The 22,676-nt window shown below is 44.2% G+C and overlaps 13 non-coding genes across 13 annotated transcripts; 6 read left to right on the top strand and 7 right to left on the bottom strand.

Annotated features, from left to right (window-relative positions):
* Positions 1–1,056: 1,056 nt before the first annotated feature.
* Positions 1,057–1,172, bottom strand: LOC135011414 (U5 spliceosomal RNA). Its single transcript, XR_010210507.1, has one exon. It is a non-coding gene; the product is annotated as a U5 spliceosomal RNA (small nuclear RNA).
* A 286-nt stretch (positions 1,173–1,458) lies between these two features.
* LOC135011419 (U5 spliceosomal RNA) lies at positions 1,459–1,575 on the bottom strand. The gene has a single exon (XR_010210512.1). It is a non-coding gene; the product is annotated as a U5 spliceosomal RNA (small nuclear RNA).
* Positions 1,576–12,375: 10,800 nt separating this feature from the next.
* Positions 12,376–12,449, top strand: TRNAN-AUU (transfer RNA asparagine (anticodon AUU)). The gene has a single exon. It is a non-coding gene; the product is annotated as a tRNA-Asn (tRNA).
* A 5,360-nt stretch (positions 12,450–17,809) lies between these two features.
* LOC135011418 (U5 spliceosomal RNA) lies at positions 17,810–17,925 on the bottom strand. The gene has a single exon (XR_010210511.1). It is a non-coding gene; the product is annotated as a U5 spliceosomal RNA (small nuclear RNA).
* A 275-nt stretch (positions 17,926–18,200) lies between these two features.
* LOC135011417 (U5 spliceosomal RNA) lies at positions 18,201–18,316 on the bottom strand. Its single transcript, XR_010210510.1, has one exon. It is a non-coding gene; the product is annotated as a U5 spliceosomal RNA (small nuclear RNA).
* A 278-nt stretch (positions 18,317–18,594) lies between these two features.
* Positions 18,595–18,710, bottom strand: LOC135011416 (U5 spliceosomal RNA). The gene has a single exon (XR_010210509.1). It is a non-coding gene; the product is annotated as a U5 spliceosomal RNA (small nuclear RNA).
* A 286-nt stretch (positions 18,711–18,996) lies between these two features.
* LOC135011411 (U5 spliceosomal RNA) lies at positions 18,997–19,112 on the bottom strand. Its single transcript, XR_010210505.1, has one exon. It is a non-coding gene; the product is annotated as a U5 spliceosomal RNA (small nuclear RNA).
* Positions 19,113–19,382: 270 nt separating this feature from the next.
* LOC135011415 (U5 spliceosomal RNA) lies at positions 19,383–19,498 on the bottom strand. The gene has a single exon (XR_010210508.1). It is a non-coding gene; the product is annotated as a U5 spliceosomal RNA (small nuclear RNA).
* A 144-nt stretch (positions 19,499–19,642) lies between these two features.
* LOC135011407 (U1 spliceosomal RNA) lies at positions 19,643–19,805 on the top strand. The gene has a single exon (XR_010210502.1). It is a non-coding gene; the product is annotated as a U1 spliceosomal RNA (small nuclear RNA).
* Positions 19,806–20,476: 671 nt separating this feature from the next.
* On the top strand, positions 20,477–20,640 carry LOC135011392 (U1 spliceosomal RNA). The gene has a single exon (XR_010210489.1). It is a non-coding gene; the product is annotated as a U1 spliceosomal RNA (small nuclear RNA).
* A 152-nt stretch (positions 20,641–20,792) lies between these two features.
* On the top strand, positions 20,793–20,955 carry LOC135011404 (U1 spliceosomal RNA). The gene has a single exon (XR_010210499.1). It is a non-coding gene; the product is annotated as a U1 spliceosomal RNA (small nuclear RNA).
* A 671-nt stretch (positions 20,956–21,626) lies between these two features.
* Positions 21,627–21,790, top strand: LOC135011412 (U1 spliceosomal RNA). The gene has a single exon (XR_010210506.1). It is a non-coding gene; the product is annotated as a U1 spliceosomal RNA (small nuclear RNA).
* Positions 21,791–21,942: 152 nt separating this feature from the next.
* Positions 21,943–22,105, top strand: LOC135011406 (U1 spliceosomal RNA). Its single transcript, XR_010210501.1, has one exon. It is a non-coding gene; the product is annotated as a U1 spliceosomal RNA (small nuclear RNA).
* Positions 22,106–22,676: the final 571 nt, after the last annotated feature.

Consider the following 22,676-nt stretch of genomic DNA (forward strand, 5'->3'; position numbering starts at 1 on the left):
TGACTGACTTCCAAATATATCTATCTCACTTTGTAACAGTCTTATGATAGAGAAACTGTTACATATTCGGTCACTTAGTTATCTAAAGGTAAACAGACTCAGTGTGAGGGTAATATAATATATCAAATGCGCTGTCAATAATCGTGGTAACTGGTGTAATAATGTGGTATATTGAGTATGCTAGTAAGGCATATAACTGCTCTCCAGCCTTTAAGTGTTACCAATCAATTTGTTACACTGTAAAGGATTTATGGTGTCCTGTTAGGACATGCAGCTGCTAGGCTGACTCAAAGATTTATCCATTTGTAACAATTATGTAACAGTTATATACATGTTACTGGTATTACATAGAAATAGTATGACACAGGCCAGCAGTCCCATGTGTCTAGATTCCACAATAGGAGATTTTCTTTGTCTTATAAACTGCTGGAACACACAGCTGCTAGACTGACTTCAAATATATATATTACTTTGTAACAGTCTTATAGTAAAGAGACTGTTACACACTGTCATTTAGTTATCTCAAGGTTAGCAGATTCTGTGTGAGGATAGTGTTCTGTTAGAACATGCAGCTGCTAGGCTGACTCATAGAAAATGTATCCATTTGTAACAAATGACACATACAGCATTAAATTAATATCTATAGCAGCCCATGTGACATCTCTACTCTTATCATAATTGTCTGGTTATTGCCAATCTGGACAGCAGGAGTGATATATATTCACTAGTCCCAATATCCCATCATATAAATATACCCACACTGATATACTTTCTTATCAAGAGTTATTAGTAGCTATCTGTATGCACTTTAGACATTGTAATTGCTAAGTGACATCATATCTAGTGTATTCCTTTCTTATAGCTCAGCTTCTATTCCCTATTAGTGGAGACTAACAGCTAACATCATAATCATATATTTTTGTTTTATAACATTTCACATGAGTCAAATACACGAGGACACGCCGTGCCCTACACGCGTGTTTCACTGCATCTATGGCAACTTACATTAAAGCTAACAAGAAAGCACACTCGTTCTGTCTTTAAACAGATAAAAGAAACCCCAATAATATGGGGCATGCAAAAATTTAGATAAAACTCAGTTTTGCTCCTCTCCACGGAAATCTTTAGTAAAAGGCGAAAGATTTGTTCGTTCTGAAGAGAAACCAGAGCATGACCAAGATTCCACCTGTCGCCTGAGTGCCATGCCAGCAGTCCTCATTCAGCTCAAAGTGAGCACCCAATATGAAAGAAAGAAAGCAGATTTCTCACCAGGCTTCCCCTTGCTATAAGCATGGTTTGTACTCTTTTCCATGTGCTCCCAGATCTTTCAAGCAATTAGTATGGTCAAGAAAGTTCTGCTTGAAAAGAAACAGACATTTACTGTCATTGTTATACAAATAAACTTACATTAAAGCCAACAAGAAAGCTCACTCGTTCTGTCTTTAAACTGATAAAAGAAACCCCAATAATATGGGGCATGCAAAAATTGAGATAAAACTCAGTTTTGCTCCTCTCCACGGATAATCTTTAATAAAAGGCGAAAGATTTGTTCATTCTGAAGAGAAACCAGAGCATGACCAAGATTCCACCTGTCGCGTAATAGAGCGCTTGCTACAACAGGGTATTCTGGTAAGAACGTCCAGCACTGCCAATAGTCCCATCTTCCCTGTGAAAAAGAGTGGGGGGAGGGGTTACCGGCTAGTGCAGGATCTAAGGGGGATCAACAAAATAGTTGAGAGTCAGTTCCCCGTAGTGCCAAATCCAGCTGTCATCCTTATGCAAATCCCTCCCACTGCGAAATTTTTCACTGTTATTGACCTCTGCTCCGCTTTCTTTTCGGTACCTCTGCACCCTGACAGCCAATATTTGTTTGCATTCACATACAGAGGAGTCCAATACACATGGACTCGATTACCACAAGGTTTCATAGACAGTCCAAGTATATTTTCCCAGGCTTTGCATGATTGTTTTTACAGTCTTTCCAACCAGAGAGTGGATCAGTATTAATACAGTACGTGGATGATCTACTACTGTGTTCTGATTCATTGGAAGCATCCCTGAAGGATACGAAACAGCTCCTGTTTCATCTTTCAGACACAGGACACAAGGTTTCCAAAGACAAGTTGCAATTATGCCAAACTAAGGTAAAATATTTGGGACACTGTCTAACACAAGGACTGAGACACCTGACCACTGATAGAATTCAAGCAATTAGAGACATGACTCTGCCAAAAACCCAGCAACAGATCAGAACATTTTTAGGAATGTGTGGGTATTGCCGTAACTGGATCCCAGGGTTTTCCATTCTAGCGTTACCTCTGCAGGAGATGGTCTCCTCAAACAAACCTGATCGGATTTCGCATACAGACGAGTCCGAGATGGCATTTGAGAGACTTAAACAGTGCCTAACGCAGGCACCAGCATTAGGTATGCCAGACTATGGGAAACCCTTTGAGCTGTACGGAACAGAAAGTGCTGGTTGCGCGGCAGGCGTCTTAACCCAAAAGCACGGTGATGCCAGCAGGCCAGTAGCATACTACAGCGCTCAGCTAGACACGGTAGCGCGATCCCTCCCCACATGCTTGCGAAGCGTCGCTGCGATAGCATTGCTAGTAACGAAAAGCGAAGATGTAGTGCTAGGTCACAACCTCACAATTCATACACCACATGCAGTGTCAGCCTTGCTAAATTCTGCCCAAACCAGGCACGTCTCATCAGCGCGGTTTACAAGATGGGAATTGGCACTAATGGCCCCCGTAAACATCACCATAAGGAGATGCAGTGCATTAAATCCTGCAACATATCTCCCAGGTGTGCCTGGACAGGCACAAAGGGTGGAGGATGAGAGTGGTGGGGAAGGAGAATTTAACACACAGGAGGACACACATGATTGTATGGAATATTTGACCCAAAATTTTACCGCAAGGCCTGACATCAGTGACAACCCGCTGGAAAATGTAGATCTAACTTTCTACACGGACGGTAGTTGTCACAGACAGTCAGACTCGGGAGACTTGTGTACTGGATACGCAGTCGTAGATGACCAAGGCACCATAGAAGCGGAACCGCTAGGCCCACCTCACTCAGCCCAGGTTGCTGAACTGGTCGCCCTAACCAGAGCATGTGAATTGGCTAAGGGCAAATCAGCCAATATCTACACCGACTCTAGATACGCATTCGGGGTAGTCCATGATTTCGGAGCCCTATGGCGCCTCAGAAATTTCATGACGGCAGCTGGTACACCGGTAGCGCATGCAGCTCACATCAAAAGGCTTCTAACAGCGATACAGGAACCCGACAGAGTGGCTGTTATCAAGTGTAAAGCACACACATATAGCTAGGACCCAGTATCACTTGGTAACAGCCGAGCAGACGAAGCAGCTAAGTTAGCAGCTGGTACCCCCAGACAGACAGACACCACACAACTGATGGTATTTAATACCATCAACACACAGAAGTTGTGTGAAATGCAAAATTTGTGTTCCACACAGGAAAAGGCAGTCTGGAAGGCGAAGGGATATGGCCAGGAGTCCTCAGGACTCTGGACGGATGGACAAGGTAAACCGGTGGCCCCCAGAGCATATCTTCCATGTTTAGCTGAGGCAGCTCACGGGCTGACTCATCTGGGCAAGGAAGGAATGTGCAAGTTGGTAAGAGCATATTGGTGCGCCCCAGGATTTTCATCTCATGCAAGTAAGAGAGCAATGTCATGCCTTACCTGTTTGAGAAAGAATATCGGAAAGGCAATACCAACAGAACCATCTCATATCCCACCTGCAGGCGGTCCTTTCCAGGCAATACAGATTGACTTCATTCAATTACCCCCTTGTCGAAATTTGAAATATGTACTTGTTTGTATAGATGTGTTCTCAAATTGGGTTGAAGCATTCCCGGCGGCCACAAATACCGCTATGTTTACTGCTAAGAAAATTGTGCAGGAATTTGTATGTAGATATGGTATCCCTAGAATTATCAAAAGTGATAGGGGTACCCATTTTACAGGTGATGTCTTTCAAAGAATGTGTAAGTTGATGGGAATTGATAGCAAGCTGCACACTCCATACCGTCCACAGGCGAGTGCGAAGGTGGAAAGAGTGAATAGCACTATTAAAAATAATTTGAGCAAAGTTATGGCAGAAACAGGATTGACATGGCCAGAAGCTTTACCCATTGTACTGTACAGCATCAGAACCACTCCCAGGTCCCCTCTTAATCTGTCCCCTTTTGAAATCTTGTTTGGTCGACAACCGCATGTTATGATTAACCCTCAGGATGATTTGAAGTGTAACAATGAAGTGACTGTAAAGTACCTGGTTAATATGAGTAAACAGCTAAGGAATCAAAATAATAATTTGAAGTTGGTGATTCCTGATTTACCAGAAAGTAATTGTCATGACATTGAACCTGGGGAGTATGTAATGATACAAAATTTTCTACGCTCAGGTTGCCTTATTGACAGATGGGAAGGACCATACCAAGTCTTATTGACTAGCACTACAGCATTGAAAGTTGCCGAGAGAGAGACTTGGGTTCATTCGTCCCACTGTAAGAAGGTTGCTGATCCAGAGAGGTCCCGTGATAAGGAACAGACGGTAGAGGACGTTGTATCACTGGAGTGTCTGTTCCAGGAGGACTGAGGCGGCACCTGAGCATTGAAAATCACAAGATCAAAAGCAGTTGTCGATTCCCTGTTCCCTTTTATTGTTTTTCTCCAACTTCCCATCCCCTCTCCCTCAAATTATTTTCCCCCCCTTCTCATTCTTCTTCGTTTCCTCCTATAAGATGGACTTGCCCCAAGAGACTGTGATCCGGATTTTCCTGTTGACCATGATGTTGACCAGAGCAGTCTGTTCCGGCGAGAGTACCATGGAGGTCGAGAGAGGTTCTGGAATGGGTTCTGATGACAGAGATGGAGGCGTAGTTTTCCGAGAACAACATAATCAACAAGCAAAGGCGAGTATCAGAAAACGATCCGATAGCATTGACAATAGAAGGAATTGTGAAGGATTGTTAGCTGAAGAAAACTGTATCTGTAGGCTCTGTGACAACGTAGTCGAGGATGGGTGCATTAAGAAATGCCAATCCAGTTTTAATATCCACATGGACCGGCATCCCTTGAGTGACTATCACTCCTTAGTGGGTAGCGTGTTAAATCAAACAGATTGTTGGGTATGCTCTCAAGTACCTCAAGGTCATAGCAAATCAGGACTAGTACCATTTCCTTTAACGATAGGGGAGGTACTTGAGCTAAGTGGTGGGAGACCGGTGGACAGGAGGTTTAATATCTCCAGTCCTCCTAGTTTGAAGCTCCACCAATATCATGTGGATAGATCCCTCATATGTTTTAACATTTCCAATCCCCGAAAGCCGGGAAATTGGGAAGTGTCATGGAGTAACCAAACCATGACCTTTTCATATAGAGCAGATAGAATGCCGACAGATACAGAGCTTATACGCCACATAGCCAGTAGAGGAAAATCTTTCCGGTATAGGTATACCCTAGGAAGTAGGATTACGAGAGTTGGAGAGGTATCACCAGGATACTGTGCACATATCGTACAAGCTGATACGTGTACTAGACAGATGGGAGAATTAGGGTTAGGAGATTTCACATGGAAAATGTGTAATATGGTTATGTCCTACTCCGTCCCATATGTTCTCCCCGATGATGCATATTTCATATGCGGGAGGAAGGCGTATAAGTGGCTTGCCCCAAACTCTGAAGGATTGTGTTATATTGGAAAAGTATTGCCTGAGGTAATGACTGTATCACATGCCAAAATGAAAGACATACACCGTGTTGCCCAAACTCCTTATACTCACACCCATTACGAGCACGTAGTTAAACGGCACCTGATAGAAAGAACAGAGCACCCGGCCTCTGACATGATCCATGAATCCACCGGGATTCAGTTTCTACTTGCGTTAGACCTCACTCGCACCGCCAGAGGAGTGTTGAATTATAAATACATATCTGCGCTCGCAAATTTGTTAGACAATATCACAGAAATGTATGATGACACGTTTAGGTATACTGGAAGAGAACTTCAAGCTTATAAAACAGAACTAGTTCAGCATAGAATGATTCTCAATTATCTCACAGCAGTAACAGGTGGATATTGTGTCACACTGGCAACGCAGTACGGCGTGAAATGCTGCACATATATAACGAATAGTACCGAGGACCCGGTCGAGGTCATAGACCAAAAGATGGACGATATTCTCCAATTGAAGTGGGAATTTCGCAGGAGACACAATCTCACCCTTGCTGCTGTGAGTAATGAGCTGACTAGTTGGGTGTCATGGTTGAACCCGCGAAATTGGTTCTCCGGTTTAGGAGAATGGGCTCAAGGAGTTATAATGGATGTAGGGAAGTTTCTCCTATGTATCTTAGGTGTTATCATAACGATTGGCTTGATATTTAGATGCGGTCAGGCTTTAACGAAGTGCAAACGAAGTACCAGGGTGATGAGTTTAAGGAGTGAGGAAATTGTAATGCGATTTCTACGGTCCGTTTCTTTCACCTGTTTTTCCGTTTTCCTCTGAGGTAAAAAGACCCACTTGGACGAGGAATTTGATGAGCCGATATACAGACAACAGATGGATTAAAGAAGAAGTTTTGACAACCTTATACACAGATTTTTGATGAACTATGCCATAGATCCCCAGTTTCCCTAGAAATTTTAAAATTACTCTAGCCCAACACTTTTGTAAATCTATGGACATTGACAAAGCTTTTTGCTCGCACCTTATGGGCAAAAGCACAAAGAAGACTGCATTCAACAGACACCAAACAAGACCTCAATCGACGAATGTTCATTAACCTGACATAGAATACCACTGCATTTACCGTAACTATGTATTTTCTTCATCTCTACAACCTTCAGGTAATTACACACATAGTATAGGGAATACAGGCACAGATATCAGCAATCACATATTCCCCCATTCATGTATCATCAACTAAAATGTGCTCCCCATTTTTGTTACAACCAAAATCCGAAAAAAGCTCGGTAAAGTTTGACAGCCCATCCACAGACCCGTACCACGGGATAAGAAGGAATTCAAATGTATACTTCGCAATACCTCAAAGCTTGATTTAAAACACGTACGGCACGATGATACATGACCCCCCAAACATGGATTCATACACACATGCTTCTGCTATCTCACTAGGTCATACCCTTTTCCTACCTTCTCCTCTCCTCCCCTACCCAACCATGTAAATGTATTAACCCCTGACATATATTTTTCTCTTTTTGAAATGTTTTAGGAAGTGGCAGTTATTGTTGACTGCCAAAGGGTGGACTGTCAAAGTCAGAAAAATATCACGATGCACACTGCCATATTTGCACCTCATATGTGTCCCTGCTGCGCATGCGTGCGCTCTACCGTGCGTGCGCATACTCGCTGTTGCGGGCACCCGCAGGCGCACGGTATGCACATTTACGGTAGAGATTGTGTGCGTCTAGCGGGCGACTCTTTCGTTACATATTTTCACCATATAATGCATTTTGTAGATTATGGTCCCTTTGATAGATTCTGAAAGTTTAGTTAATGTAGTATGTTCCTGGACAGAGAGATCCCTCATTGTTTGATACGAAGGGTCAGACAGGAGTAATACAGTGGTGTTTAGTATCCATCGGAAGAGTATTTAATTAGCAATATTCCGGTGTTGGTTTGAAGCGGATCAATCGCTCGTGCGAATAGTTATGGACATAAGAAGTTTATGAACATTTACTGTATTTGCACTTACTTATCCATGCGGCGGGAAACCCAGTTTCCCTCCCACCTGAGCTGTTGGAAATAGTCACAGCCCACCTGTATGAATCAACCTATGACCTTTTGTTATAATGCGAAGACGAATTCCTGTGTCCAATGAACAATGAGATTGTAGGGACCATTGAATTGTATTGTGTGTGGGGCATAAATAGACAGGCCGATCACATCCAGCACTCACTCTTCATCGGTTATCATTGCTGAAAATCGGGAGCTGGATGTCCAGAGGCGCATGCGATCGTTTCCTTTGTGCGTAAGTTTTCTCCGTAATCATATTGTCTTTTCTTGTTATTATGGGCCATATCTTTCTCTCTCTCTCTTCTCTTTCTCTCATTTTCTCTTAAACGTACTTGTATTGTATTTACTGTGTAGTTACCTGGTTAGTTAGTCTATGTTATATTGTAGTGTATGACTTGTATTGTATTAATTCTTTTGCAAGTATAACATTCATAATATATATATTAGGCGTTGGACCCTAAGCACGGTATTTGTGTATTTCTTATAGTGTTAAGTATTCTCAGAGCGTCGGTGACGCTCGAACAGCTTTTGAGTTAATAAGGTTATACAGTGTTGCATTTACACCCTATCTCTACACTAAGGTTTTACAGCAAATTACATTGTTTGTGGTTTAGACATAAAGGTTTAACATTGTGAGCGTCGGCGCCGCTCGTGATCTCCTCGTGGTCTCGAGCGTCCGCTACGCTGATAGCGTAGCATTACGGTAGTCGCTCACCTATAAGTGTGCCCGATACCAACAGCGTATTCTCGTGAGCGTCTGTATCGCTCGAGCAGCCCGCTCCCGATACAGCGTCCGTTATGCTATAGCGAACCATTACGTTAGTCAGCAGCCAATAGCGTGCCTGCCTGTGATCTCTTGGCCGTGAGCGAACGTGACGCTTGAGCGTCTCGACCACGGCTAAGCGATTGTTACGCAACGAGCGTACCCTTACAGTACTCCATACGCAAATAGCGTACAGTGTTCTTAGACCTCACAAAGGGTTTTAAATAAGATAAATATTTAGCTTTATCAAAGCGCACTGTCAGCAGTGTTCATTCCGGGAGTGGACAACTGGGATGCAGACTTCCTCAGCAGACACGACCTACATCCAGGAGAGTGGGGACTCCATCAGGAAGTCTTCGCACAGATTGCAAGTCGGTGGGGACTGTTCCAGATAGACATGATGGCGTCCCGCCTCAACAAAAAGCTACAGAGGTATTGCAACAGGTCAAGAGACCCTCGGGCAGTAGCTGTAGACGCCCTAGTGACACCGTGGGTGTTCCGGTCGGTCTATGTATTTCCTCCTCTACCTCTCATACCCAAGGTGTTGATAATAGTAAGAAAAAGAGGAGTAAGAACAATTCTCATTGTTCCAGATTGGCTGCGAAGGACCTGGTATCCAGATCTGCAGGAAATGCTCACAGAAGATCCGTGGCCACTTCCTCTAAGACAGGACCTGTTGCAACAGGGGCCCTGTCTGTTCCAAGACTTACCGCGGCTGCGTTTGACGGCATGGCGGTTGAACGCCGGATCCTAGCGGAAAAGGGTATTCCAGATGAGGTCATTCCTACGCTAATAAAGGCTAGGAAGGACGTGACATCTAAACATTATCACTGTATATGGCGAAAATATGTTTCTTTGTGTGAGGCCAGGAATGCTCATACGTAAGAATTCCACCTGGGCCACTTCCTTCACTTCCTACAAACTGGAGTGAATTTGGGCCTAAAATTAGGCTCTATTAAGGTTCAGATTTTGGCCTTATCCATTTTCTTTCAAAAGGAATTGGCCTCTCTTCCTGAAGTAAGTACAAACTTTTGTGAAGGGAGTACTGCATATTCAGCCTCCTTTTGTACCTCCGGTGGTCCCTTGGGACCTTAACGTGGTGTTAAGGTTATGGTTTGAACCACTTAAAATGGTGGAGTTTAAATATCTCACTTGGAAGGTGGTCATGTTATTAGCCTTGGCTTCCGCTAGGCGAGTGTCGGAATTAGCAGCTTTATCACATAAAATCCCCTATCTGGTTTTCCATATGGATAGAGCGGAATTGCAGACCCGTCCTCAATTCCTGCTAAAAGTGGACTCATCCTTTCATATGAACCAACCTATTGTGGTGCCTGTGGCTACGCGTGACTTGGAGGATTCCGAGTCCCTTGATGTGGTCAGGGCTTTGAAAATTTACGTGGCCAGAACGGCTAGAGTCAGAAAAACAGAAGCACTGTTTGTCCTGTATGCAGCCAACAAGATTGGCACCCCTGCTTCAAATCAGACTATTGCTCTCTGGATCTCTAACACGATTCAGCAGGCGCATTCTATGGCGGGATTGCCGTTGCCTAATTCAGTCAAGGCCCATTCCACTAGGAAGGTGGGCTCTTCTTGGGCAGCTGCCCGGGGGTCTCGGCACTACAGCTGTGCCGAGCTGCTACTTGGTCGGGTTCAAACACCTTTGCAAAGTTCTATAAGTTTGATACCCTGGCTGAGGAGGACCTCCTGTTTGCTCAATCGGTGCTGCAGAGTCATCCGCAGGAGCCCGTTTGGGAGCTTTGGTATAATCCCCATGGTCCTTACGGAGTCCCCAGCATCTTTTAGGACGTAAGAGAAAATAAGATTTTAAACCTACCGGTAAATCTTTTTCTCGTAGTCCGTAGAGGATGCTGGGTGCCCGTCCCAAGTGCGGACTACTTCTGCAAGACTTGTATATAGTTATTGCTTACATAAGGGTTATATGTTAGTTTTCATCGGTCTTGGACTGATGCTATGTTGTTTTCATACTGTTAACTGGGTAGTATATCACAAGTTATACGGTGTGATTGGTGTGGCTGGTATGAATCTTGACCTTGGATTAACAAAAATCTTTTCCTCGTACTGTCCGTCTCCTCTGGGCACAGTTTCTCTAACTGAGGTATGGAGGAGGGGCATAGAGGGAGGAGCCAGTGCACACCCAGATCTAAAGTCTTTCTTAAAGTGCCCATGTCTGCTGCGGAGCCCGTCTATCCCCCATGGTCCTTACGGAGTCCCCATCATCCTCTACGGACTACGAGAAAAAAAATTTACCGGTAGGTTTAAAATGTTATTTTTTTCTCTGCAACCCACTGCAAAATTGTGCTTCCTAGCTGTTTTTTATAAAATAACTTAATTAAATCTAACTCTGATTACGTCAGAGAAGGCCAGGTACCCTACACCATAAGAGGGGGTTTGACATTTTGACTTGTCTACTTAAAGATCACCAAAATCTGATCACAAGGTCAATTACATCCCTGGGTGGGATTGAACCACCAACCTTTTGGTTAATAGCCCATGTAAGTGAAAGAGATCCTGAAGCACTCACTCATCATGGGAAAGTACCAATGTGTTTCTTACAAAAATTCTCCAGATTATTGACTTTTTAAAGTTTTTCTAGGAAACGTTCTAGATAAATGCTTATTAGCCTTTGTCAGTATCTACTTTTGCAAGGTGTCTATGTGGCGCAATCGGTTAGCATGTTTGGCTATTAACCAAAAGGTTGGTGGTTCAATCCCACCCAGGGATGTAAATAACCTTGTAATCAGATTTTGGTGATCTTTAAATAGACAAGTCAAAATTTCAAACCCCCTCTTATGGTGTAGGGTACCTGGCCTTCTCTGATGTAATCAGAGTTAGATTTGATTAAGTGATTTTATAAAAAAACAGCTAGGAAGCACAATTTAGCAGTGGGTTGCAGAGAAAAAAAATTATGCTGGCAGAAAAGTCCAATTTAGTGACGAAACAGCTCTTCATTTTCTGATTTTATGTTTATGCTAACAAATTTGCTCTCTGAAAAGTGTCCACAAAGCCAAGTCTCTGATTAACACCTTTGTAGGGATGGTTTTTCACCTATTACTGAATTAAACTTGCTTCATTGGAAAGGCAGCAAGATGCATCCTCATTTCAATGTCTACTGAAATAATACAGGTTGACACCAGGAAACATAAACGTCACTGCATCCTTGCTGCTTCCTCATGGGGAAGTCTGTTTAATGTGAAAACAAGGTGATATCTAATCAGCACACAGGTAAGGAATTAAGAAAATCTTTCTTTATGGGTGAAGATGTTTCTCACAAAATTGTTGCACCAAAGCATCATTGAAATTCAAGCTGGAAAGATGATTTTAATATATCACTTGTACATTTTGTACTGCTCTTCTGGTGACAATGTAGTTTGTTTTTGTCAATTACCATTTTAATAATAGGGTAAAGAAAATTAAGTGGATTTTTGAAAGAAAACAATACTGTCAATATACTATTAAAACAAATTAAAATGGTAAAAGTTATTGTACTTTAAGTAAAAATAAAAGAGCCAAAATATCAATCCCAGTTTTGGATTACTTTAATTAACAAAAAACAATGCATATAGCAGAGGATAGTTTCAATCTGCCTACCTCTGGGTTATGGGCCCAGCATGCTTCCGTTGCAGTACTCTGCTGCTCATGTAAGTGCAAGAGATCCTGAAGCACTCACTCATCATGGGAAAGTAGCAATGTGTTTCTTACAAAAACTCTCCAGATTATTGACTTTTTAAAGTTTTTCTAGGAAACGTTCTAGATGAATGCTTATTAGCCTTTGTCAGAATGGACTTTTACGAGGTGTCTCTGTGGTGCAATCGGTTAGCATGTTTGGCTATTAACCAAAAGGTTGGTGGTTCAATCCCACCCAGGGATGTAATTGACCTTGTGATCAGATTTTGGTGATCTTTAAGTAGACAAGTCAAAATTTCAAACCCCCTCTTATGGTGTAGGGTACCTGGCCTTCTCTGATGTAATCAGAGTTAGATTTGATTAAGTGATTTTATAAAAAACAGCTAGGAAGCACAATTTAGCAGTGGGTTGCAGAGAAAAAAAAATTATGCTGGCAGAAAAGTCCAATTGAGTGATTAAACAGCTCTTCATTTTCTGACTTTATTTTTATGCTAACAAATTTGCTCTCTGAAAAGTGTCCACAAAGCCAAGTCTCTGATTAACACCTTTGTAGGAATGTTTTTTCACCTATTACTGAATTAAACTTGCTACATTGGAAAGGCAGCAAGATGCATCCTCATTTCAATGTCTACTGAAATAATACAGGTTGACACCAGGAAACATAAACGTTACTGCATCCTTGCTGCTTTCTCATGTGGAAGTCTGTTTAATGTGAAAACAAGGTAATATCTAATCAGCACACAGATAAGGAATTAAGAAAATCTTTCTTTATGGGTGAAGATGTTTCTCACAAAATTGTTGTCCCAATGCATCATTGAAATTCAAGATGGAAGATGATTTTAATATATCACTTGTACATTTTGCATTGCTCTTCTGGTGACAATGTAGTTTGTTTTTGTCAATTACCATTTCAGTAATAGGGTAAAGAAAATTAAGTGGATTTTTTAAAGAAAACAATGCTGTCAATATACTATTAAAACAAATTAAAATGATAAAAGTTATTGTACTTTAAGTAAAAATAAAAGAGCCAAAATATCAATCCCAGTTTTTGATTACTTTAATTATAAAAAAAAATGCACATAGCAGAGGATAGTTTCGATTAATCGACCTCTGGGTTATGCGCCCAGCATCCTTCCATTGCACTACTCTGCTGCTCATGGAAGTCCGAGAGATCCTGAAGACTAAATTGATTAAAGGCCTAAAAGTACTGGACTATAAGGAAAGACTTACTAGGCTGAATATGTATACACTAGAAAAGAGGTGCCTAAGAGGAGATATTATTAATATCTTCAAATATGTAAAGATACATAACAAAGAGTTATCAGAGGAATTATTTATTAAAAGAACACGTGGTCACTCGCTGCGACTGGAGGAAAGTTCAGAACGCAATGGAGGAAAGGTTTCTTCACTGTTAGGGCAATCAGGATGTGGAATTCCCTGCCAGGGAAGGTGGTAATGGCGGACTCTGTAATTGGATTTAAAAAAGGAATGGATACATTTCTGAATGAAAAAGCTATCCAAGGTTATAATACTTAAAATATCAACATGGTTAATCCGGGGGTAACATGAGTTATAGTAGCTAACTAGTCATAAAACATTATTCAGCAAGTATGTAGAATCATCACAACTTAAAACAGGTTGAACACGATGGGCAATTTGCCTCTATTCAACCTCAAAAACTATGTTACTATATGTTACTATATTACTGTAGTATACAGAACACCACAATGCAATGAGCAGTGATAGTGAGCACTGATGAGGATACTAGAACTGACACTGAGCAGCAAGATGCAGCACTGGACTATTAGTAATGTACTGTAGTATGCTGAGCACCACAATGCAGCACAAGACAATGAGCAGTGATACTGAGCACTGATGAGGATACTACTGAGAACTGACACTGAGCAGGAGAGACACACTACTAGTATTACTGAGCAGCAATAAGTAACCACTGATACTGAGCACTGATATTGAGATTTCCACTGAGAGAACATAGCCACGTCCTCTCCGCTCTCTCTTCAATGCACGAGTAAAAATGGCGGCAACGCGCTGCTCTATATATAATATCCGAATCTCGCGAAATCCGACAGCGGGATGATGACATTTTCCCTTGTTCAGGTTTTCCGAGTCAGGCGGGAACAACCGAGCCTGCCTCAGACCAGTGTAAACCACGTGGAGTTCGTGGGGAATTCGGTTCTCGGAGAACCGAACCCGCTCCTCTCTACCTTATACCCATCAATTTTTTTTATTTTCAATCTAAGCCCCTGCAGTTTTCTGTAAGCATCTGCTTCGCTATGATGATCAACAAGTCACAAGGGCAAACACTCAGGGCTTGAGGCATAGATCTTTGGACTAGCTGCTACAAGCATGGCAGAGGTGTCACTATCACTGGTGACACCCAGAGAGGTGTCGAGGGAGATTGTAATGCAGTGCGTGCAAATAAGCAGCGCAATGGTAAAAAGGAGGCATGATTTCATAGGTAGGGGCGTGGCCTGGTGGCCTGAATCTACATTTTGTTGCTCCGGGTGTCCCGGGGGTTGGGTGCTGCACCCGGGGACTAGTGTGTAAGCGGTGCTGGCTCCTGCACAGTGACAGGGCATGGCCACCCAGTATGACACCTCCCTTCTTGACCATGCTGTAATTGCAGTCGCACTGCAGTTCAGCGTGATCATAAACAATGGTGTAGCCTCCTGCTGGTGCAGACTGTATGTGCGCGCAGGAAGCCGCCACCATTTTTGTGATCACAGCGGCTGAATGTGATGTCATACAGCCGCTGTGACCACGCCCCCTGTGTCTCCTCCATTGCAGACCCCATTTTGAAGCCTTGCCCCCGCACTGCTCCATCCCTGACTTGGAAATGGAGTGTTGCTGACCCCACTCTCCCCCCCTGCCCCGATTGACAGGCAGAGGCGATCGCATGCAGGCACATGCGTATGCTCTTAGCAATTTTTGCAGTTGGATCGCTTATTGTGATTGCAATCCAACCTGAATCAGGCCCTATTACCTATCACAATGCGCTGCGGGCAGTACAAAATTGGGTTAATATAGGAGAAAAACCCCCAGACCTGTGCTCCTTAACTGTACCTGGTGGCTAGTGGAGCGGCTGCCCAGTAATCAGTGTCCACCCCAGTGCGCACACGGCCCACCCCCTACGGCCACGCTCCCCTTAATCAGCGGCCTCGTGATCCGGAAGGGCGGTGTGTGTGTGTGACTGACCTTAGGAAGAAACCGGAGCCTCCGCTGCAGTGACCCAGCAACCAGGGCACGGGAGTATACAGCGCCGCTGGGAGTGATGAAGCTGCAGTAAAGATGTCTATTAGACCTAGCCTGCTGCAGCCCTTGTAGATTCTCATAAAACAAGTTCTTCTTTTCTTGTCAAAATTAATAGCTAAGAATAGGCTGCCTGAGGCAGGCCCCTGTTAAGTGGCCTGCTACTGAAGGCACCAACTACAAACTGAGCTCCCTGTTCATGGAAGCGGGGTTATAGAGGAGGATGCGCTGAGCATCTTGGGAACAGTCAAAAGCTTTGAGCCGGTTGGTGCCTCAGATCAAGATCCTACTCTACACCCCAATGTGAATCCTTGTGGAGTCCAGTGTACCCCACAGAAGAAATTAATGTGTCACACCCATTGGCAGCAACCTTAGAATAGCTGCTGACGGGCACAATTGAGAAAGGAAGGGGGGGGGCATTTGAATCCAGCACATAGATGCAATTCAAATATGTAATTTGTACCTTCCTATTTTAAAATATAATGGATGAACCTCACCCTGTGAGAACAATCTTCATGATCAAGAGATCTAATATGTAAAATAAGTATGAGTTGGGATAGGGCTGGGGAGGGTGGCAGCTCGGGCAGCCCCTCCCCCGTCAAGTTAAGGAGATTCAACTGAGGAAGCACAAGGGAACTCTCGTCTGGGGACAACAACTGCAGGGAGACCACATCTTTTCAGATGAACATGGGAGGGCGGAAGGCTGCCTAATACTGAAGCACCATCAAATATCAAACCATATCCAACAACTAGTACAAGCATTCCTGGGGGAAGGTCTGCAGCAGACGGATTTGCATACGGTGATGTCATCCAAGCAGTGGGCCAAAGTTGGCTGGAACCCTCATCTGCATATAAAAAGAGAAAAGGGGCATGCAGGGCATGGCGGCCTTTTGCAGTGCTTGGATGACCCCTAGTTTGCATTAAACACCCCCACCCTCCTTTGGTGTGGGGCTCATGTTGGCCATGCCCCATCCCCTGAAGCATTCATGCTGATTTCTTGCAGCAGCTGGGCACTGTAACAGCTCCAGAGCTGCTCTGTAAGGCAAGTAAAAGGGTGTGGGCCCTGCAGCACCACCTGTAGTTCGCATTGTGCGTTGGAAGGCACAAAGTAAGCAGACGGGAGGAGAAGTCAGGATAGTACACAAGGGCATCCTTTTCTCTTAGTCCGTAAAGGATGCTGGGGTCACATTAAGAACCATGGGGTATAGACGGGATCCGCAAGAGACATGGGCACTTTAAGACTTTCAAAGGGTGTGAACTGGCTCCTCCCTCTATGCCCCTCCTCCAGACTCCAGTTATAGGAACTGTGCCCAGGGAGACGGACATTTCGAGGAAAGGATTTATTGTTAAACTAAGGTGAGCATCTTACCAGCTCACACCTTAAGCATGCCGCAGAACGTGGCATTCAACAGAACACAAGCCAACGGCATGAACAATTGCAGCAAAAAGCTGACCAGAACCATAACACAACATGTGTATAACCACAAGTAATAACTGCAGACACAGTATGGACTGGGACGGGTGCCCAGCATCCTCTACGTACTAAGAGAAAAGGATTTACCAGTAGGTATTAAAATCCTATTTTCTCATACGACCTAGAGGATGCTGGGGTCACATTAAGAACCATGGGGTTATACCAAAGCTCTTGAACGGGTGGGAGAGTGCGTACGACTCTGCAGCACCGAATGACCCAACTTGAGGTTATCATCAGCCAAGGTATCAAACTTGTAAAACTTAGCAAAAGTGTTTACTAAATAGCTGCTCGGCAAAGTTGCAATGCTGAGACTCCCCGACCAGCTGCCCAGGATGAACCCACCTTTCTAGTAGAATGGGTCTTCACCTAATTCAGTAACGGCAATCCTGCCGTGGAATGAGCATGCTGAATCTTACCACAGATTCAGCGCATAATGGTCTGCATGGAAGCAGGACACCCAATCCTGTTGGGAGCATACAGGACAAACAGAGCCTCTGTTTTCCTAATCTGAACCGTTCTGGTGACATAAATTTTCAAAGTTCTGACCACAGCCAGAGACTTTGACTCAACGAAGGTGTCAGTGGCCAAAGGCACCATGTGGAAAGATGAACCACCTTTGGCAGAAATTGTTGATGTGTCCTCAATTCTGCTCTATCTTCATGAAAGATCAAATAAAGGCTCTTGTGATACTGCATGGTTTGTACTGTTTTCCATGTGCTCCCAGATCTTTCAAGCAAGTAGCATGGTCAAGAAAGTTCTGTTTGAAAAGAAACAAACATTTACTGTCATTGTTATGCAAATAAACTTACATTAAAGCTAACAAGAAAGCACACTCGTTCTGTCTTTAAACTGATAAAAGAAACCCCAATAATATGGGGCATGCAAAAATTTAGATAAAACTCAGTTTTGCTCCTCTCCACGGAAATCTTTAATAAAAGGCGAAATATTTGTTAGTTCTGAAGAGAAACCAGAGCATGACCAAGATTCCACCTGTCGCCTGAGTGCCATGCCAGCAGTTCTCATTCAGCTCAAAGTGAGCACCCAATTTGAATGAAAGAAAGCAGATTTCTCACCAGGCTTCCCCTTGCTATAAACATGGTTTGTACTCTTTTCCATGTGCTCCCAGATCTTTCAAACAATTAGTGTGGTCAAGAAAGTTCTGTTTGAAAAGAAACAAACATTGACTGTCATTTCTATGCAAATGAGCTTACATTAAAGCACACTCGTTCTATCTTTAAACCGATAAAATAAAACCCCAATAAGATGGGGCATGCAAAAATTGAGATAAAACTCAGTTTTGCTCCTCTTCACGGAAATCTTTAGTAAAAGGCGAAAGATTTGTTCGTTCTGAAGAGAAACCACAGCATGACCAAGATTCTACCTGTCGCCTGAGTGCCATGCCAGCAGTCCTCATTCAGCTCAAAGTGAGCACCCAATTTGAAAGAAAGAAAGAAAGCAGATTTCTCACCAAGCTTCCCCTTGCTATAAACATGGTTTGTACTCTTTTCCATGTGCTCCCACATCTTTCAAGCAATTAGTATAGTCAAGAAAGTTCTGTTTGAAAAGAAACAAACATTTACTGTCATTTCTATGCAAATGTGCTTACATTAAAGCACACTCGTTCTATCTTTAAACTGATAAAAGAAACCCCAATAAGACGGGGCATGCAAAAATTGAGATAAAACTCAGTTTTGCTCCTCTCCACGGAAATCTTTAGTAAAAGGCGAAAGATTTGTTCGTTCTGAAGAGAAACCAGAGCATGACCAAGATTCCACCTGTCGCCTGAGTGCCATGCCAGCAGTCCTCATTCAGCTCAAAGTGAGCACCCAATTTGAAAGAAAGAAAGCAGATTTCTCACCAGGCTTCCCCTTGCTATAAGCATGGTTTGTACTCTTTTCCATGTGCTCCCAGATCTTTCAAGCAATTAGTATGGTCAAGAAAGTTCTGCTTGAAAAGAAACAGACATTTATTGTCATTGTTCTGCAAATAAACTTACATTAAAGCTAACAAGAAAGCACACTCGTTCTGTCTTTAATCCGATAAAAGAAACCCCAATAATATGGGGCATGCAAAAATTGAGATAAAACTCAGTTTTGCTCCTCTCCACGGAAATCTTTAGTAAAAGGCGAAAGATTTGTTCGTTCTGAAGAGAAACCAGAGCATGACCAAGATTCCACCTGTCGCCTGAGTGCCGTGCCAGCAGTCCTCATTCAGATCAAAGTGAGCGCCCAATTTGAAAGAAAGCAGATTTCTCACCTGTCTTCTCCTTGCTATAAGCATGGTTTGTACTGTATTCCATGTGCTCCCAGATCTTTCAAGCAAGTAGCATGGTCAAGAAAGTTCTGTTTGAAAAGAAACAAACATTTACTGTCATTTCTATGCAAATGAGCTTACATTAAAGCACACTCATTCTATCTTTAAACCGATAAAAGAAACCCCAAAAAGATGGGGCATGCAAAAATTGAGATAAAACTCGGTTTTGCTCCTCTCCACGGAAATCTTTAGTAAAAGGCGAAAGATTTGTTCGTTCTGAAGAGAAACCAGAGCATGACCAAGATTTTTATCTGAAAATATGTGTTCTCCCTGCAGTTGTTGTCCCCAGATGAGAGTTCCCTTGTGCTGCCTCAGTTGAATCTCCTTTACTTGACAGGGGGATGCTCGAGCAGCGACCCTCCCCAGCTCTAGCCCAACTCCTACTTACCTGCCAGGTGAGATACTATGATCATGAAGGTGCTTCTCCCAGGGCAAGGCTCACCCATTGCACTCTGGGTGTGCTGCTTCTGCGTTTTCCCCAAATGTGGGAAACTTGACTGCATAATTTGTGTTTCCCCTGGTCGGCTCTCGTATAATTCAGATCTCTTTGTCTCAGGTCTCTCTCCAGCCTAGTTTGCTGTCTGTTTCCACTTCTCTTTTCTTGAGCCGCTCCCTTCTATGCCCTTGCGCACTATCCTGACTTCTACCGTCTGCTTACTTCGTGCCTTCCAACGCACAATGCAAACTACAGGTAGTGCTGCAGGGCCCACACCCTTTTACTTGCCTTACAGAGCGTCTCTGGAGCAGTTACAGTGCCCAGCTGCTGCAAGAAATCAGCTTGAATGCTTCAGGGGCTGGGGCATAGCCAACATGAGCCCCACACCGAAGGAGGGTGGAGGTGTGTAATGCGAACTAGGGGTCATCCAAGCGCCGCAAAAGGCCGCCATGCCCTGCACGCCCCTTGTCTCTTTTCATATGCAGACGAGGGTTGAAGCCAACTTTGACCCACTGTTTGGATGACATCACCATATGCAAATCCATCTGCTGCAGGCCTTCCCCCAGGAATGCTTGCACTAGTTGTTGCATTTGGTTTGTTGTTTGGGGGTGCTTCAGTATTAGGCAGCCTTCTGCCCTCCCATGTTCATCTGAAAATATGTGTTCTCCCTGCAGTTGTTGTCCCCAGATGAGAGTTCCCTTGTGCTGCCTCAGTTGAATCTCCTTTACTTGACAGAGATGTGCCTGAGCAGCGGCCCTCCCCAGCCCTATCCCAAATCATACTTATTTTGCATAGGCGATACCATGGTCATGAAGATTGTTCTCCCAGGGTGAGGTTCATTCATTGCATTCTGGGTATGCTGACCCCTGTGATTTCCCCAAATGTGGGAAACTCGACTGCATTATTTGTGGTAGTGGGGGACTGTGTTTGTGCTTTCCTCTGGTCAGCTCTGGTAAAAATCAGATTTCTTTATATCAGATCTTCCTCTAGCCTTGTTCTTCTTTCGAGAGTTCCCTTGTGCTGCCTCAGTTGGATCTCTTTCACTTGAGAGGGGGGTGCCCGAGCAGCGACCCTCCCCAGCTCTAGCCCAACTCCTACTTACCTGCCAGGTGAGATACTATGATCATGAAGGTGCTTCTCCCAGGGCAAGGCTCACCCATTGCACTCTGGTTGTGCTGCCCCTGCGATTTCCCCAAATGTGGGAAACTTGACTGCATAATTTGTGTTTCCCTTGGTCATCTCTCGTATAATTCAGATCTCTTTGTCTCAGGTCTCTCTCCAGCCTAGTTTGCTGTCTGTTTCCACTTCTCTTTTCTTGAGCCGCTCCCTTCTATGCCCTTGTGCACTATCCTGACTTCTCCCGTCTGCTTACTTCGTGCCTTCCAACGCACAATGCAAACTACAGGTAGTGCTGCAGGGCCCACACCCTTTTACTTGCCTTACAGAGCAGCTCTGGAGCAGTTACAGTGCCCAGCTGCTGCAAGAAATCAGCTTGAATGCTTCAGGGGCTGGGGCATAGCCAACATGAGCCCCACACCGAAGGAGGGTGGAGGTGTGTAATGCGAACTAGGGGTCATCCAAGCGCCGCAAAAGGCCGCCATGCCCTGCACGCCCCTTTTCTCTTTTCATATGCAGACGAGGGTTGAAGCCAACTTTGACCCACTGCTTGGATGGCATCACCATATGCAAATCCATCTGCTGCAGGCCTTCCCCCAGGAATGCTTGCACTGGTTGTTGCATTTGGTTTGTTGTTTGGGGGTGCTTCAGTATTAGGCAGCCTTCTGCCCTCCCATGTTCATCTGAAAATATGTGTTCTCCCTGCAGTTGTTGTCCCCAGATGAGAGTTCCCTTGTGCTGCCTCAGTTGAATCTCCTTTACTTGAAAGAGATGTGCCTGAGCAGCGGCCCTCCCCAGCCCTATCCCAAATCATACTTATTTTGCATAGGAGAGACCATGGTCTTGAAGATTGTTCTCCCAGGGTGAGGTTCATTCATTGCATTCTGGGTATGCTGACCCCTGTGATTTCCCCAAATGTGGGAAACTCAACTGCATTATTTGTGGTAGTGGGGGACTGTGTTCGTGCTTTCCTCTGGTCAGCTCTGGTAAAAGTCAGATTTCTTTGTTTCAGATCTTCCTCTAGCCTTGTTCTTCTTTCGAGAGTTCCCTTGTGCTGCCTCAGTTGGATCTCCTTCACTTGACAGGGGGGTGCCCGTGCAGCGACTCTCCCCAGCTCTAGCCCAACTTCTACTTACCTGCCAGGTGAGATACTATAATCATGAAGGTGCTTCTCCCAGGGCAAGGCTCACCCATTGCACTCTGGATGTGCTGCCCCTGCGATTTCCCCAAATGTGGGAAACTTGACTGCATAATTTGTGTTTCCCCTGGTCGGCTCTCGTATAATTCAGATCTCTTTGTCTCAGGTCTCTCTCCAGCCTAGTTTGCTGTCTGTTTCCACTTCTCTTTTCTTAAGCCGCTCCATTCTATGGCCTTGCGCACTATCCTTACTTCTCCCGTCTGCTTACTTTGTGCCTTCCAATGCACAATGCAAACTACAGGTAGTGCTGCAGGGCCCACACCCTTTTACTTGCCGTACAGAGCAGCTCTGGAGCAGTTACAGTGCCCAGCTACTGCAAGAAATCAGCTTGAATGCTTCAGGGGCTGGGGCATAGCCAACATGAGCCCCACACCGAAGGAGGGTGGAGGTGTTTAATGCGAACTAGGGGTCATCCAAGCGCCGCAAAAGGCCGCCATGCCCTGCACGCCCCTTTTCTCTTTTCATATGCAGACGAGGGTTGAAGCCAACTTTGACCCACTGCTTTGGATGACATCACCATATGCAAATCCATCTGCTGCAGGCCTTCCCCCAGGAATGCTTGCACTAGTTGTTGCATTTGGTTTGTTGTTTGGGGGTGCTTCAGTATTAGGCAGCCTTCTGCCCTCCCATGTTCATCTGAAAATATGTGTTCTCCCTGCAGTTG

This window comes from Pseudophryne corroboree, unplaced genomic scaffold (genome assembly GCF_028390025.1).
Source record: "Pseudophryne corroboree isolate aPseCor3 unplaced genomic scaffold, aPseCor3.hap2 scaffold_2436, whole genome shotgun sequence".
Classification (NCBI taxonomy): Eukaryota; Metazoa; Chordata; class Amphibia; order Anura; family Myobatrachidae; genus Pseudophryne; species Pseudophryne corroboree.